Source organism: Heterodontus francisci, chromosome 3 (genome assembly GCF_036365525.1).
Source record: "Heterodontus francisci isolate sHetFra1 chromosome 3, sHetFra1.hap1, whole genome shotgun sequence".
Classification (NCBI taxonomy): Eukaryota; Metazoa; Chordata; class Chondrichthyes; order Heterodontiformes; family Heterodontidae; genus Heterodontus; species Heterodontus francisci.
Genome location: NC_090373.1, coordinates 162,586,271 through 162,595,167, shown reverse-complemented (window position 1 = coordinate 162,595,167; position 8,897 = coordinate 162,586,271).

Sequence of the window (8,897 nt, the reverse complement as noted above, 5' to 3'; positions counted from 1 at the left end):
GTAAACATTTAAATATATGTTGTGACCTGTGGGGAAGTGGAACTAGAAGACAGTGCACTCCTCCCACCTCGATCGTAATGGTAGACATTCATTTAAAACTAAGTGTGATCGTGCTCTGATTGAGTCAAGTAATTAATCAATTATATAATCAATGGCAATCAGTAGTAATATTGTTAACTGTGAACTTGTTTTCCCCAAGAAATCCTTCCTTTTGTTTTCATGCTGGTCAAAGCAAGCTATGTTTGCAGCTGTTGTTTTGTCTAAACTATTGTTTTTCTCTTCTTAAAAATAATGGTTGTTTCCCATTGTTTAAACAGAAGTCAGTTCTTATGGTATTTGATGGCCCTTGAACGACAAACCAAGACAATGGATAACCTAGACACATGGGGTGGTCCACTATGGTATGGAGTCAGAAGACAGATTTTAATTTAGGGACTGTTTTACTGAATTGATGGCAGGTGTAAAACACCATCAAAAGATGTGTAAACAGTCTGGGCAGCTTCATAGCGCCTGTGAGAAAAATTAGATAAGGAATATACGAACATACAAACATATGAATTAGGAGCAGGAGTAGGCCACTTGGTCCCTTGAGCCTGCTCTGCCTTTCAATAAGATCATGGCTGATCTGATTGTAACCTCAACTTCACATTCCGTCTAACCCCGATAACCTTTCACCCCCTTGCTTATCAAGAATCTATCTACCTCTTCCTTAAAAATATTCAAAGACTGTGTCTCCCCTGCCTTTTGAGGAAGAGAGTTCCAAAGACTCGCAACCCTCTGAGAGAAAAAAATTCTCCTCATCTCTGTCTTAAATGGGTGACCCCTTATTTTTAAACAGTTTTAAACAGTTCTAGATTCTCTCACAAGAGGAAACATCCTTTCCATATCCATCCTGTCAAGACCCCTCAGGATCAAGTTGTCTCGTACTCTTCTAAATTCCAGCAGATACAAGCCTGGACTGGCCAACCTTTCCTCATAAGACAACCCACCCATTCCAGGTATTAGTCTGGTAGATCTTCTCTGAACTGCTTCCAACGCATTTACATCCTTCCTTAAATAAGGAGACCATTACTGTACACAGTACTCCAGATGTGCTCTCACCATTGCCCTGTATAACAGTAGCATAATCTCCCTGCTTTTGCATTCAAGTCATCTCGCAATAAATGATATCATTCTGTTAGCTTTCCTAGCTGTACCTGCACACTAACCTTTTGCGATTCATGCACTAGGACACCCAGATCTCTCTGCATCTCAGAGTTCTGCAATCTCTCACCATTTAGATAATCTGCTTCTTTTTTATTCTTCCTGCCAAAATGGACAATTTCACATTTTCCCACATTATACTCCATTTGCCAGGTCTTTGACCACTCACTTAACCTATCGATATCCCTTTGTAGCCTCCTTATGTCCTCTTCACAACTTACTTTCCTACCTATCTTTGTGTCATCAGGAAATTTAACAACCATACCTTTGGTCCCTTCATCAGTCATTTATGTAAATTGAAATAAGGTTGAGACCCTAGCACTGATCCCTGTGGCGCTCCACTCGTTACATCTTGCCAACCAGAAAATGACCCATTTATGCCTACTGTTTCCTGTTAGCTAGCCAATCTTATATCCATGGCAATATATTTTTTTGATTCGTTTTTATGTGGGATGTGGGCATTTCTGGCTAGGCCAGCATTTATTACCCATCCCTTCTTCCCTTGAACTGAGTGGCTTGCTAGGCCATTTCAGAGGGCATTTTAAGAGTCAACCCCATTGCTGTGGGTCTGGAGTCACATGTAGGCCAGACCAAGTAAGGACAGCAGATTTCATTCCCTAAAGGACATTAATGAACCAGATGGGTTTTTACAACAATCGACAATGGTTTCATGGTCATCATTAGACTAGATTTTTTTTTTAAACTCCAGATTTATTAATTGAATTCAAATTTCACCATCTTCCATCTGCGTTAGCCTGGGCTCTGGATTACTAGTCCAGTGACATTACCACTAAGCCAACACGTCCCCGAGTATGTTATCGCCTACACCATGAGCTTTTATTTCCATAATAACCTTTGAAGTGGCATCTTATCAAATGCCTTCTGGAAATCTAGGTACAGTACATTACCAGTTCTCCTTTATCCACAGCACGTTACTTCTTCAAAGAACTCCAATAAATTGGTTAAACATGATTTCCCTTTCACAAAACCATGTTGCCTCTGCCTGATAACCTAGAATTTTTTCACGTGCCCCGCTATAATGTCTTTAATAATAGTTTCTAACACTTTCCTTATGACAGGTTTTAAGCTAACTAGCCTGTAGTTTCCTGCTTTCTGTCTCCCTCCCTTTTTGAATAAAGGAGTTACATTCTCTATTTTCCAATCTAATGGAACCTTCCCCGAATCTAGGGAATGTTGGAAAATTAAAACTAATGCATCAACTATCTCACTAGCCACTTCTTTTAAGGCCCTAGGATGAAGTTTATCAGGACCCGGGGACTTGTCAGTCGATAGCTCCAACAATTTGTTCAGTACCACTTCCCTGGTGATTGTAATTTTCTTGAGTTCCTCCCTCCCTTACATTTCCTGATTTACAGCTGTTTCTGGGATGTTACTTATATCCTCTATGATGAAGACCAATGCAAAATATCTGTTCAATTCATCTGCCATCTCCTTATTTTCCTTTATTAATTCCCCAGAGTCACTTTCGATAGGACCGGCGCTCATTTTGTTAACTTTTCTTTTTTAAATATCTATAGAAACTCTTATTATCTGTTTTTATATTTTTATCTAACTTTCTCTCATACTCTAATTTTTCCTTCCTCATTAATCTTTTAGTCATTCTTTGTTGATTTTTATATTCTATCCAATCTTCTGACCTGCCACCCATCTTTGCACAATTCTATACATTTTATAGAGTCATAGAGTCGTACAGCATAGAAACAGTCCCTTCGGCCCACCGCGTCCATGCCGACCATAATGCCTATCTATACTAATCCCACCTGCCTGCATTAATTCCATATCCCTCTATGCCTTGCTCATTCAAGTACCTGTCCAGATGCCTCTTAAATGTCGCTACTGTTCCTGCCTCCACCACCTCCTCAGGCAGCTCATTCCCACTATTCTTTGTGTGAAAAATTTACCCCTTTGATTCCCTTTAAACCTCCTCCCTCTCACCTTAAATCTATGCCCTCTAGTTTTAGTCACCCCTACCATGGGAAACAGATTCTGGCTATTTACCCTATCTATGCCTCTCATAATTTTATATATTTCTATCTTGTCCCCTCTCAGCCTTCTTTGCTCCAGGAAAAACAGACCCAGCCTATTCAATCTCTCTTTATAACTCAAGCCCTCCAAACCAGGCAACATCCTTGTGAATCTTTTCTGCACCCTCTCTAGCTTAATCACATCTTTCCTGTCGTGCGGCGACCAGAACTGCACACAGTACTCCAAATGCGGCCTAACCAACGTTACGTACAACTGTAACATGACATCCAACTCTTGTACTCAATGCCTCGGCCGATGAAGGCAAGCATGCTATACGCCTTCTTCACCACCCTCTCTACCTGTGTTGCCACTTTCAGGGAACTATGTACTTCCACCCCAAGGTCTCTCTGCTCAAGAACACTCCCCAGGGCCCTGCCATTCACTGTATTTGTCCTGCCCTGGTTTAACTTCCCAAAATGCATCACTTCACACTTGTCTGCGTTAAATTCCATTTGCCACTCCCTTGCCCACTTTCCCAGTTGAACTATATCCTGTTATAACCTTAGACAACCTTCTTCACTGTCCACTATACCACCAATTTTGGTGTCATCTGCAAACTTACTAATCATGCCCCTTACATTCACATCCAAGTCATTAATATATATGACAAACAATAAAGGGTTCAGCACCGATCCCCGTGGCACACTACTGGTCACCGGCCTCCAATCTGAAAAACAACCCTCCACTACCACCCTCTGCCTCCTATCACCAAGCCAATTTTGTATCCAATTTGCTAGCTCACCCTGGATCCCAAGTGTTCGAACCTTCTGGACCAGCCTACCATGCGGGACCTTGTCAAAGGCCTTGCTAAAATCTATGTAGACAACGTCCATCGCCCTGCCCTCATCAATCCTCTTGGTCACATCCTCGAAAAACTCAATCAAATTTGTGAGACATGATTTCCCATGCACAAAGCCATGCTGACTATCCCGAATCAGACCTTGCCTTTGCAGATGCATATAAATCCTGTCTCTCAGAATTCCTTCCAATAACGTTCCCACCACTGGTGTAAGGCTCACCAGCCTGTAGTTCCCTGGCTTATCCCTGCTGCCCTTCTTAAATAAAGGCACAACATTAGCTATCCTCCAGTCTTCCGGTACCTCACCCGTGGCTAACGATGATACAAAAATCTCTGCCAGGGCCTGAGCAATCTCCTCCCTTGCTTCCCATCGCATCTTAGGATACACCTGGTCAGACCCTGGGGATTTAACCACCTTAATGTAACGTTGATATGCTCCAGGGTATCGGTGTTCCCTCCCTTGAACTCACTAGCTTCCACGACCTTCTTCACGGCAAATACGGACGAGAAATATTCATTTAAGACCTTGCCCATTTCCCGTGGCTCCACACATAGATTGTCACACACATCCTTAAGGGGACCTACTAACCTAGCTACCCTTTTATTCTTAATATACTTATAGAATCTTTTAGGATTCTCCTTTATCTTATCTGCCAGGGAAATTTCATGGCCCCTTTTCGCCCTCCTAATTTCCTTCTCAAGTGTACTCCTACATCCCCTATACTCCTTGAGGGACTCGCTCGATCCCAGCTGCCTATCCCTGACATATGCCTCCTTCTTTGTCCTGACCAGACTCTCAATTTCCCTCGTCAACCAAGGTTCCCTAAACTTGCCAGCCTTGCCCTTCCATCTAACAGGAACATGCCGGCCCTGAACTCTTCCTATCTCACTTTTAAAAGCCTCCCACTTGCCAGATGTCCCTTTACCTGTAAGTTTGATACTATCATTAACTATCTTAGTTAACAATGGAGGGTGGGTCCTCCCCTTGGAATTTTTCTTTCTCATTGGAATGTGTCTACCCTGTGTATTCTGACATATTCCCTTAAATGCCTCTCTATTGACCTATCCCTTAACCTAATTTGCCAGTTCACTTTAGTTAGCTCTGCTTTCATGACCTCATAATTGCCCTTATTTAAGTTTAAAATACTAGTCTGAAACCCACTCTGTCTCCCTCAAACTGAATGTAAAATTCAATTATATTATGATCACTGCTGCCTAGGGGCACCTTCATCATGAGGTCATTAATTAATCCTATCTTGTTGCTCAATACCAGATCTAGTGTGGCCTGCTCTCTGGTTGGCTCCAGAACATGCTGTTCTAAGAAACTATCTTGAAAACATTCTCTGAACTCCTCATCTAGGCTACCTTTGTCCATCTGATTTTTCCAGTCTATAGGTTGATTAAAATCCCCCGTGATTATCGCCGTACTTTTCTGGCAAGCTCCATTATTTCTTCCTTTATATCTCGTCCTACCATGTGGTTACTATTAGGGGGCCTGTACGCCATTCCCACGAGTGATTTTTCACCTATATCATTTCTCAGCTCTACACAAACTGCTTTTATATCCTGGATTCCTGAACTTAGGTCATCCTTCTCTATTGTGCTAATACGAACATTAATAAACAAAGCCACCCTCCACCTTTTCCTAGCTTCCTGTTCTTCCTAAATGTCATGTACCCTTCAATATTCAGGTCCCAATCTATGTCATCCTGCATCCATGTCTCTGTAATGACTATCAGATCGTACTTATTAATTTCTATCAGTTCATGTTTCTTTTCGAATGCTACGTGCATTCAGATACAAAGCCTTTAGTTTTGTCCTTTTATTAGTTTTTGTAACCTCTAGCCTTATCTGCTGATTTACTCATAGATTTGTGCTCTCTGTCCTTTCCTTTCAAGGTCTGTTTATCATTTCCCATATTAATACGTCTCTCTCTTGCTTTGTCTCTACTCTTTGATTTATCACCTTTTTCCAAATTTGGTCCCTTGCCCTCACTATTGAGTTTAAAACCCTCTCTACTTTCCTAGTTATGCAGCTCACTAGAGCACTGTTCCCAGCATGGTTCAAATGTAGACCATCCCCACTTTCCCCGGTACTGGTGCCAGTGCCCCACGAACTGGAACCCACTTCTACCACACCAGTCTTTGAGCCATGCATTGATTTCTCTAATCTTATTTGCCCTTCGCCAATTTGCACGTAACCCAGAGATTATTACCTTTGAGGTTCTGCTTTTTCATTTAGACCCTAGCTGCTCATACTCCGTCAGCAGAACCTCTTTCCCAGTTCTACCTATGTCGTTGGTACCTACATGGACCATGACCACTGGATTCTCCCCTTCCAACTGTAAGTTCCTCTCCAGCCCAAACCCTGGAACCGGGCAGGTAATACAGCTGTCTGGACTCTTGCTCTCAGCTGCAGAGAACTGTGTCTATCTCCCTGACAGTGCTATCCCCTATTACTGCTACATTCCTATTTACTTCCCTTGCTTGAATGGCTGCCTGTACCATGGTGCCATGCTCAATTTGTTCATCCACCTTGCAGCTCCCACTTTCATCCATACAGGTTGAGAGAACTTCAAACCTGTTAGATAATGCCAAAGGTTGAGGCTCCTCCGCTTCTATGTTCTGGGTTCCCATACCTGCCCACTCGCAGTCATACCCTCCATGGACAAAATCAGAAGACACTATCCTAAGGGGTGTGACCTCCTCCTGGTACAAAGTGTCTAGTTAACATTCCCCCTCCCTGATGCTTCGCAGTGTCTGCAGTTCAGCCTCAAGCTCATTAACTCTGAGCCGAAGTTCCTTGAGCCACAGACAGTTACTGCAGATGTGGTTGCTGTGGGTCACACTGGTTTCCACGAGCTCCCGCATAGTGGAGCTGCAACACATCACCTGCCCTATCATCCTTATTGTGTTTTAAATAACTAATTAATTATGTACTTAATTAATGTTTTAGGTAATGGCTCTCCTCACTAGCACTTACTATGCCAATTTAAACCTTTGTAATACAATAAACCCTACCACTTCAAAATGAAACAGAGTAGTAGTCTCACCAGCTTCTTACTTTCCTTCTGCTTGTGTGCCTTAATTATTAAAGGTAGTTACATAAATTTTAATGTTGTTTTTTTTTTCTAATTTCTAGCTATTAACACACACACCTAACAGCAGTGTAATAACCTAGCTATTTACAGATACTCCCTAACAGTAGTTACTCACCAACCAATCACCTTACAGCTTTCCTGTAATGTCACTGTTTGAAATTTTTTCAAACCGAGTCAGTGCATGTTGTCTCTTGGAGAGCTGCTCCCTCGCAAGTTTGAATCCACTTCTACCAGTTCCTAAAGGTAAGTGAAGGCCCTGAGCCTGGCGCTGTATTTATCGTCTCCCGATTCTAGCTGTTCCCTCGCAGGTCCAATTGCTCTCTGCTCCCGAAGGACTCATGGTTGTCAGAGTCCTGTTTTGAGAAAGTCTGATGGAGGCCTTGGAAAGCTGGTATGAGTCAGAAATTGGGCTTAAATGGGCACAGCATCCAACGTTCGGGGCTGCAACCTGAGTGGATTAGTCAACCACTGAAGACTATGGAGGGAGGGATGTTGACAGAGTGACTGACCGGAGAGTCCACCCCTGTGCAAGGTTCTCTGGAGAGATGGTGATGTATGTGCCAAAGGGGAATGGTACCATTTTAGGCAACTGTCATGAACAGTTTAATTTGGAGTTATAGCAGTTGTGCTATAAGTCTTTCTTTTTCTATACTCTTTTCCTTCCTTTTTAATAAAGTTATCTTTCCTTCTTATTTATCATTAATAATTGTTTAATAATTACTTAATAAAAAATGTTGCTTTAACATATTATTTGGTATAGAGTCACTCATTCCTGATACCTCCAGAGTACAGCTCCGAACCTAAGTGAGACTCCGTAAGAGACATTCACACCCTACAGATATAGTATATTTGGATTTTCAAAAGGGATTCAGTAAGGTGCTACTTGACAGGTTGTTGCACATGATAAGGGCTCATGCCATTGGGGGTAATATATTAGCATGGATAGAGGATTGGTTAAAGGACAGAAATCAATAGGAATAAATGGGTCAATTTCCAGGTGGCGAGCTGCTACAGTGGGATGCTGCAAGGATCAATGCTGGGGCCTGCTATTTACAATTTATATTAATGACTTAGATGAAGGGACAAAGTATAATGTATCCAATTTTTCAGACGATACAGAGCTAAGTGGGGAAGTCAGAAGGATACAGAGTCTGCAAAGGGATGTAGGTAGGTTAAGTTAATGGGCAAGATGGAATGTAATGTGGGGAAATGTAAGGTTATTTATTTTGGGAGGATCAATAGCAAAATAGAATATCTTTTAAATTGTGAGAAACTATTAAATGTTGATATTCAGCAAGTTAACATGCAGATACAGCAAGAAATTAGAAATGCAAATGTTATGTTGGCCTATATTACAAGGGGTTGGAGTACAAGGTAAGGAAGTCTTGCTGTAATTGTACAAGGCTTTGATGAAATCACACCGGATCCTCCCAAGATAAATAACCTTACATTTCCCCACATTACATTCCACCTTGCCCATTAACTTAACTTACCTACAAGCTCATGATTCTGAGATGGATTGACAGGGTAGATTCTGGAGACTGTTTGCCCCTTAGTTCTGGACTTCTAGCCAGGGAATAGTCTAAAGATAAAGGGATGACCATTTTGGACTGAGATGAGGAGAAATTTCTTCACTCAAGAGGATTGTGAATCTTTGGAATCGCCTACCCCAGAGGGCTGTTGATGCTCAGTCATTTAGTATATTGAAGGCTGAGATGGATAGATTTTTGGGCTCTTAAGGGAATCAAG